Source organism: Bombina bombina, chromosome 4, assembly GCF_027579735.1.
Source record: "Bombina bombina isolate aBomBom1 chromosome 4, aBomBom1.pri, whole genome shotgun sequence".
Classification (NCBI taxonomy): domain Eukaryota; kingdom Metazoa; phylum Chordata; class Amphibia; order Anura; family Bombinatoridae; genus Bombina; species Bombina bombina.
Genome location: NC_069502.1, coordinates 760284686 through 760292344, shown reverse-complemented (window position 1 = coordinate 760292344; position 7659 = coordinate 760284686). Strand labels below are relative to the sequence as shown.

General features: G+C 35.5%; 1 long non-coding RNA gene across 1 annotated transcript; it reads right to left on the bottom strand.

Annotated features, from left to right (window-relative positions):
- Positions 1 to 6462: 6462 nt before the first annotated feature.
- LOC128655589 (uncharacterized) lies at positions 6463 to 6951 on the bottom strand. The gene is made up of 3 exons (XR_008401855.1): positions 6813 to 6951; positions 6646 to 6732; positions 6463 to 6558 (listed from the first exon to the last, which is right to left on the bottom strand). It is a non-coding gene; the product is annotated as an uncharacterized LOC128655589 (long non-coding RNA).
- Positions 6952 to 7659: the final 708 nt, after the last annotated feature.

Here is a 7659-nt window from a genome sequence, read left to right as displayed (position 1 = left end):
CATCCAGCCATTGTGACATTGGTTCCAAAATTGAACCAATGCCGCTAATGATCGGACGACCTTTTACCTCTGAAATGGATTTGTGCACCTTTGGTAAGAAATTGAAAATGGGCTTAACCGGACAATCCACTATGAGGAAGTCACAGGTCTTTTCATCTAAAAAGCCTTCCTCTTTCCCATCATCTATTAGGTATAATAGTTCATGTTTGAATCTCTCTGTGGGATCTTTTGTTAAACTCATGTATTGGGAACAGTCTGATAGTTGTCGTGTAGCTTCTTTCAAAAAGAAGGCTTTGTCCATGACAACCACAGACCCTCCCTTATCAGAAGCTCTTATGACCAAATTAGAATTTTCTTTGAGACCCCTAAGTGCCAGCATTTCTTCCCTGTTTAGATTTTTATTTTTATGCTAGTAGTGTAAGATCTTTCTCAACTCTATATTGAAATTGTTCTAGAATATCCCCTCTTGTATGTATGGGATAAAATCTTGAAGCTCCAGACAGAGAGGGACCTTTACTGATATACTTATCAGTCATTACATCTTGTGAGAAGACATTCTCACTGGCCAATCTCTCCAAAGTTTCAAGATCACACACCTCTTGAAAAGTCAAAGGTGTTGTTTTTCTTGATTCAGTTCTACTGGGAGATAAAAATTCCTCATCTGTCATACTCTCAATGTTGTGTGCAAAATGTTTCTTAATTGTTAGATTTCTAATTAGCCTGTTTACATCCACTAGTGTCTGGAATAAATTAAAACTGTCCGTTGGTACAAAACTGAGACCATAGTTTAGGACCTTAATTTCCAAATCACTTAGTTGGTATGCTGACAGGTTGATCACTGAATTCATATATACTTTGTCCCTGATCTCCCTCGTCTGGGCGGTTGGGGGGGCTGTAGGGGCACTGTGGACGGACCCTTCAAAATGCCCTTTCCTTTTGTATCTCCTCCCCCCCTCCTGACTCGCCTATTGTTTTGGGAAAAACCTGTGCCATTTCAGAATTTTCAGGTTCCCTAGCTATTGTCAGGGGCCTATTAGTGTTATCCATGGGGTATTTTGTATTCCCTGATGTTGTATGTGTCCTATTCTCTCCAATGGGTGTTGCAGCTCCCTCTTTTATGGGGTCCTCCTCCTCTCCTGAGGTAGAGCAATCCCCAGAGGATTCGGCTTCACTTTCATTAAAAGAGACTTTTTTTGTTTTACCCTGATTCTTTTTTATTTTCTTTCCTGATCTCTTTCCCTTTGGAAAACGCTTTTGATCATTATCTCTTTTGTAATTTGTTCTCTGCTTCCTATTCCATATATAGATTTTATTATTTTCATAATCTGATAAATCCCTCAAGTACTTATCATGTTTTATTTCCATAATTAGGGACTTAGATTCAGCTAGGGAAACCTTCAATATAGAATCAAACTTAGCATATAAAGCATCACTACTACGTACATTCAATTCAATCTGTAAGGTATCAATTTCTTTAGATACAGAAGCTAACATCTTAGATTTGAATTCAATGAGCATCCCCATGAGCTTAAGTGAACAGTCTGATAAAACACTGTTCCACACCCTTATGAAATCCTCATCTTCTACAACAAGGGCTCTATTTATCATTCATTTTAGAATTACGACTTTCAATTCTCCTATGAACTCGCCGCATCTCGCCCTTGCAAAGGCGCACATGTGCTCCAATATTTCATTAAACCAGTAGTATTTTATCGCTGATTTCCATTGTCGAGATGCGGCGGATTATTGATAAATCTCGCAACAATTTTTTAATATGCGCCTTATTTATCATTAAAACAGCTTTCAATGTCGATTATTTCGAGCCAATAATGTTAATATTATTTTTTTTTATTTTATTTTTATCCTTTGTTTTTTAATAACTAATATAATACTTTTCTAAATTTTTTAATCCATTTGAATATTATACTTTTTTTTATAAATTTTAAATCCATTTTAATATAATCTGCCTTGCATTACATCAATTTTACTTCCTCAATATTTATTTGAATTGACAAATATTCAATATTGTGTTTGTAAAATATTGATTTTTAAAATATATATATATATATATATATATATATATATATATGAATGTATATTTTTTTAGTTCATAGCTGACATGATCCAAGCCCCCTTGGCATGACCCACATGACTATTTCAAAAGTGTTTCTAGGGACAGTAAACTATTGCCATTGTACCTTTATTAATATTAATACAATTTTACATTTCTTTTCTGGTGAAATGTCTTTTTTGTAAATAATCTTATTTTAAACTAAACATAGTTAGGTTCATATGCTAATTTCATGGCTGCCTCTTATCACAGGCTTTTGAAATATCTTTTCAAAAGAGTTTGAAATTACATGTTGGCCATTTAGATAACACTCTGTTCAGGCACTGGGGTTACTACACAATGCTAATGCAAGAGAATAGATAATAATCAGTGATAGTCATTTCATCAGTGAGCTGGAAGAAGTCCAAGGTAACCACAGATTAAAAAAAAAAAGTGTATTAATATAAATGAGTTGTTAATGCTAAACATTAAACTCAGAAATAAAGTGAATATCAATCTTTTGCAAACAATAAAAAAATAGATTGTAGACTGTCCCTTATTCAATCTCATACATTGTTATATTGATTTCAGTGTTAGGTTTATAATAATTTATAAGGACACCAATACACGGTTAAACATAAATATTTATTTTTTTATCACAAAAATAAAAATAAAATTAAAATTTGGTCACATTATGAAAAATCAAATTGTATTGTTACATTTTTTCTATTTTAAGGCGCATTTCATGCAAACTTGAATAGTTTTCTTTAAGTCCTTTTTCAGCTTTCTTTAATATCTCCAATAACTGTTTCTTGTTAATCAATATGTTTTGATCTTCAGGTACTGTATAAAATAAAGAATAAGGTTATTCTTATGTATTTTTAAATCCATATATAAACACATGTCTGATATACTCACCCCAGTCATAATTTATGGTATCAGAGGAATCATTTGAACTATTTTCATCATGCACCTCTCTGTCCACCTCTTCTTCTTGCATCACTGTATAAAATGAAATGTTAGATTTTACTCCACTTGTATATATTAAAAATAATTCATTATGACTTCCGGTAGGCGGCTTAGCAAGATGGCCACAACTCCACTTTGCTCCGGGACTGAATTCTGTTTTTGAGCGCACTGTGGCAACATCCCCAGCCATCCATACCTCCCTTGGCAATAATTGTGTCTGGGAATACTCCAGGATCAGGACATTTCAACTCCTGGCCTCCGAGAAGAGATAGAAAAGTAAAGAATTTGTTTTTGGTCCTACGGACATGCATGCTCAGACAACCAAGATGGCGTGCATCGCTGAGGCCCTAATAGATATATTTATGCCTAAATTGGACTCTTTAACAGTAACTATAGGGGATCTCCTCTGTGAAATACGTGAGCTTCGCCCACCCGAACATACTCCTGTAATTCCTATATGCCTGTGTGTGCCTTGTCAGATATCTCCAGCTCGTATGAACAGCAATAACCTAGATAACGGCACCATATCACAGATGGAAGAACCACTCTCCCCCATCCTCCCTCCTCAACCAAACTACCTGATTATGTCGGCAACAGAGATACGGAAGGAGGTAGCGATCCCTAACTCATGGATATACCTAAGACCTGCTTCTGTAGAGGCGCATCAAGTCTCGGGACTCCTGGCGCTCTCCGGATTTGAGGGCGCTGACGGCCCCACGATCGGTGTCCCTGACCCTCTTTACCGTGGATCTCCAGCCATCAGCATGCTGTTTTGTTCAGCCGACACACCTGGCAAATGTCCTCACATGCCGGAGGGGGGCGACGATGCAACTCCCGAGCCCCCAGAGGACCTCGCCACACTACGAACACTGGGAGAAGACAGTGGCTGCAGAGCTCGTGCTGCACAGGAGAGCAGACAGACAGTGGTTGTGACCTCCACGCCGCAGGGTGACGGCTATTCGCTTTGGCTTACCTGTTTACTGTTGGTCCGTGTGGGAATTGGTTGAGAATCATCATGGGCTGACTCAATTACTGCTGGGTCATGCCGCAATATGTATCCTCCTGACTGTAGCATGTTTGCAACTTTATCAGTGTCGCGGCAGCATCTCTTCAGTGTGCCTACTTCACTGTCTGGTTTAACTTTGTTGCTGCTGGACTTTCGCTTCATTGCAGGACCTCTCAGTGTATTGAGTGCATGTAAGACTTCACTATTAAAACAACGGCATGATAATTTCTCTGACTGGTCTCATCAGAAAACTGTCACACCACCGGACTTTTAATCCAAACTCCTTTAGCACACAAAGGACATATAACAGGAAACTGTTTAGAGTTAATTTTTACATGAATGTTGTGCTGTATCGTGCCCTCATCAGATGCACTTAAATGCACAGGTTTTGTTTTAGTTTTTCTATATCTCCTGATTACCCTTTAAATCTAGCTTCCTGGATCTTTTAGGAGTGCCTTGTCAAGCTTAGTACTCGCTATGCTGTTTCACTAATTTATATGTTATGAGGATCAACAAAATTATTTGTAGTGCACCAAATGCATGATTCTGGGAAAGTAAACACAAAAAATAAGGCTTTACACACTACGGTACTAACATACATACCAGTCCCTGCTCTGAACTATAAACACACCTGTTTACACATTTCTAGTAGCCTATACATATACCACTCACATTTGCTGAGAGGCTGGTGAATGGACATAGACATACAATATTGAGGCAGCTATACTTACTGACTCGCTAAGGTGGTCACAGTTTTCAGTTGTGTGTGGCTCTTCTTGTTGTTGTGTGTGTGTGTTTACTGCTTTTCCCCTAATCCCACATTACAACTTGGAAGCATGTACATGGTTTGATGCCCCTACTCTTTTTCTATCCCCTAAGATGGTTAAGTAATTCTGTCGGGCAATACAACCCAGCAGCAGCATTGTGTACCCATACCAGCCAGCCTGGATTTAACGGCAAAATACCCAACATCTATAAATTAACCCCACCCTGTAAATATGTCTGTTGACCATCAGCAGATCAAAGATTCATCAATATCTATCTATACTTCTGTAAAAATAATGGCTTATTCTCAAATAGCTCCATTACTCTGTTAAACTCTGCATATGGATATCTCATGTATACCCTGGCTGTCCCCGGTAATGTAGTCCATTGTATGTATTGTACATCACTTGCAAGGGATCTATACGTGGCAGTTGCAATTTATATTGGTAAATCTGTAGTATATACTTCCTGCATCAATTCAGATGACAGCCTAAAGGCAGGAGCTTTAAAGACCCCCTCTGCATCAGTACCTTTTTCTCCTGAACTGCTAGTGCTTCTTTTAGAATATAAGTAGAATACAGTATTCTGGTATGCCTTGCTATATACCACCTATGATAATAGGTTACAGTTAATTTCTACTACTTTTACCCCTTCAAGGCCTTGTCATTCATATGCTACCACACTTTGCAAGCTGGCTCATTGTGCCGGGCTAAGAAATCTCTTGCATATATTCCCAGACATATAACTGAGGGTACATCAACATACATTGGGTGAAACCTGCATACATAACTCCTTTAATTGTCCCACTATACCCTTACTGGTTTTATGCGATAAAGGTCCATATTATGCTAACTATATAGACATTGCCTATTTGTACCAGACCATTCCTGGAAGGCCCTTAGGATACGATACCAGGGTACATTGATAATATGAAATAATCCAATACTGGCAATCCCTGCCGAGTTTATCTTCAGCCTATGCTTATTATATTGATTCCGTCATCAACTCACCTGGCTGGGCTTGGGTCTAACTCCGCCCTACCTGTTCCTGCTGTTATATAGTATGGGGGGTTTTTGTTTTTGTTTTTTTGTTGTTGTTGTACAGGTTTAATTTTTTTTTGTTTTGTTTTTGTTTTGTCTTGTTTTAAATTAGTTAAAAATGAGAAAGTCAGTCAAATATTTGTGAAAGGTGGTATTTAACCTACAGCTTTGATAAAGATCTGGTAATGTTTCCCGACGTATACAGTAGAATTTACTCAGACTACCTCTCAATCCTAGCCATAATGAGAGCTACAAAGCTACCTATCTCTTATGTTGGACTCAGTTTCCCAAGATTTTTATAACACATATCAATGCAATGCTATCATTTTGAAATTTGAAATTATACCTTGTAACTTTCTCTCTTGACTGTATTGGAAATATTTGATTGTTGTACAAGAGCTCCCATTATATTTGTACTACTTTTTCTCAATAAAAAGAAGTTTTAAAAAAAAAAAAAAAATAATTCATTATCCTTTTTTTTTTTATTTCTCTCTCTCTCTATATCTATCTCTCTCTCTCTCTCTCTCTCTATATATATATATATATATATATATAATATTCGGTATTACAATATTATGTTATTACTAGAATTTTTCTAATATATTATTACTTACTATCTTCCTGCACAAGCACTTGTTCTATTTCATAATCTTGTACCACTTCTTCTCTCTCCTCATTATTTCCCTCTCCATCTTGACGGTAATTCTCAACCTGAATTTCTGCATCATCTATGTATAACAAAACAATGGTTTACATTTCAAATAAAATTATTTTTTTATTATAAATGCAATAAAAAGTAATAAAATTAATTTAACCTTCCAAATTCGGATTCTGAAGTTCTTCTTCCTCATTTGACTCATTTTCAATAATAGGCCTTGCCCTACGTTGTTGCCTTCTTATTACTTAAACACAAAAAATGTTCATTTTATTGCCAACATTGTATGGATCTATATATATATAAATTATTACAATTTATAAATACCTGGAATATCATTTCCCTCCCTGTCCATAAACACCCTTGGCAAGGGGTCAGATTCTCCACCAGAACTTGAGGAATTGTCATCAATTGGACAGAGATATCTCGGTGCTCTACGGTTTTTAACTATTTAAAAATGTAAACAAATTAGTTGCACTTTTCATATTATATAATGTAAAATCATATTTAATCTACAATTTAATAGAAAAGAAAAAATATTAATTTGTACATATCTTTTTGAAAAATACCATATTTCCAATGTTAGAAATAGATTAGATAATCTTTCTAAAATGTTATTTTATTTTATCTAATCGCCTTAATACTAGGATGTGCACAACATACTTTCACACATTCTTTTCTTTTACAAACATCAAAACAAAGTTGGCTTATAATTCAGTATAAATAGATAAAAGAAAGAATCAGACATATTATAAAAACCGTGTCATTCTTCAAGGGAGACAGTGTCTACTGTTGAATCCAAAGATTTACATCACTATCTCTTTTTAAACTTGTAAAGTAGAGAACCCAAACAATGTAAGTTAATTAACTTTAGAAACAACACTCAAGATAACTGTGAAAGTAAAATTCTATTAAAATGTGTTAGCCAATCACAATAGACAAATGTACAGCCATAAATCACCAGACTCTGAGCATATCTAGAATTTCTTTTCTCTAAGTGATTTCTAGAGATACAATAAAATTATATAACACAATTAAATTTGATATTTTTATAAAATAAATGTGTTTTCCAATGCACATGTTATGAAATTGATAAAAATACAAATGTTATACATACATTTCTGAGTAACATACATTTTAAAAATTAAATCTGGATTATGTCAAAGTCTTACAT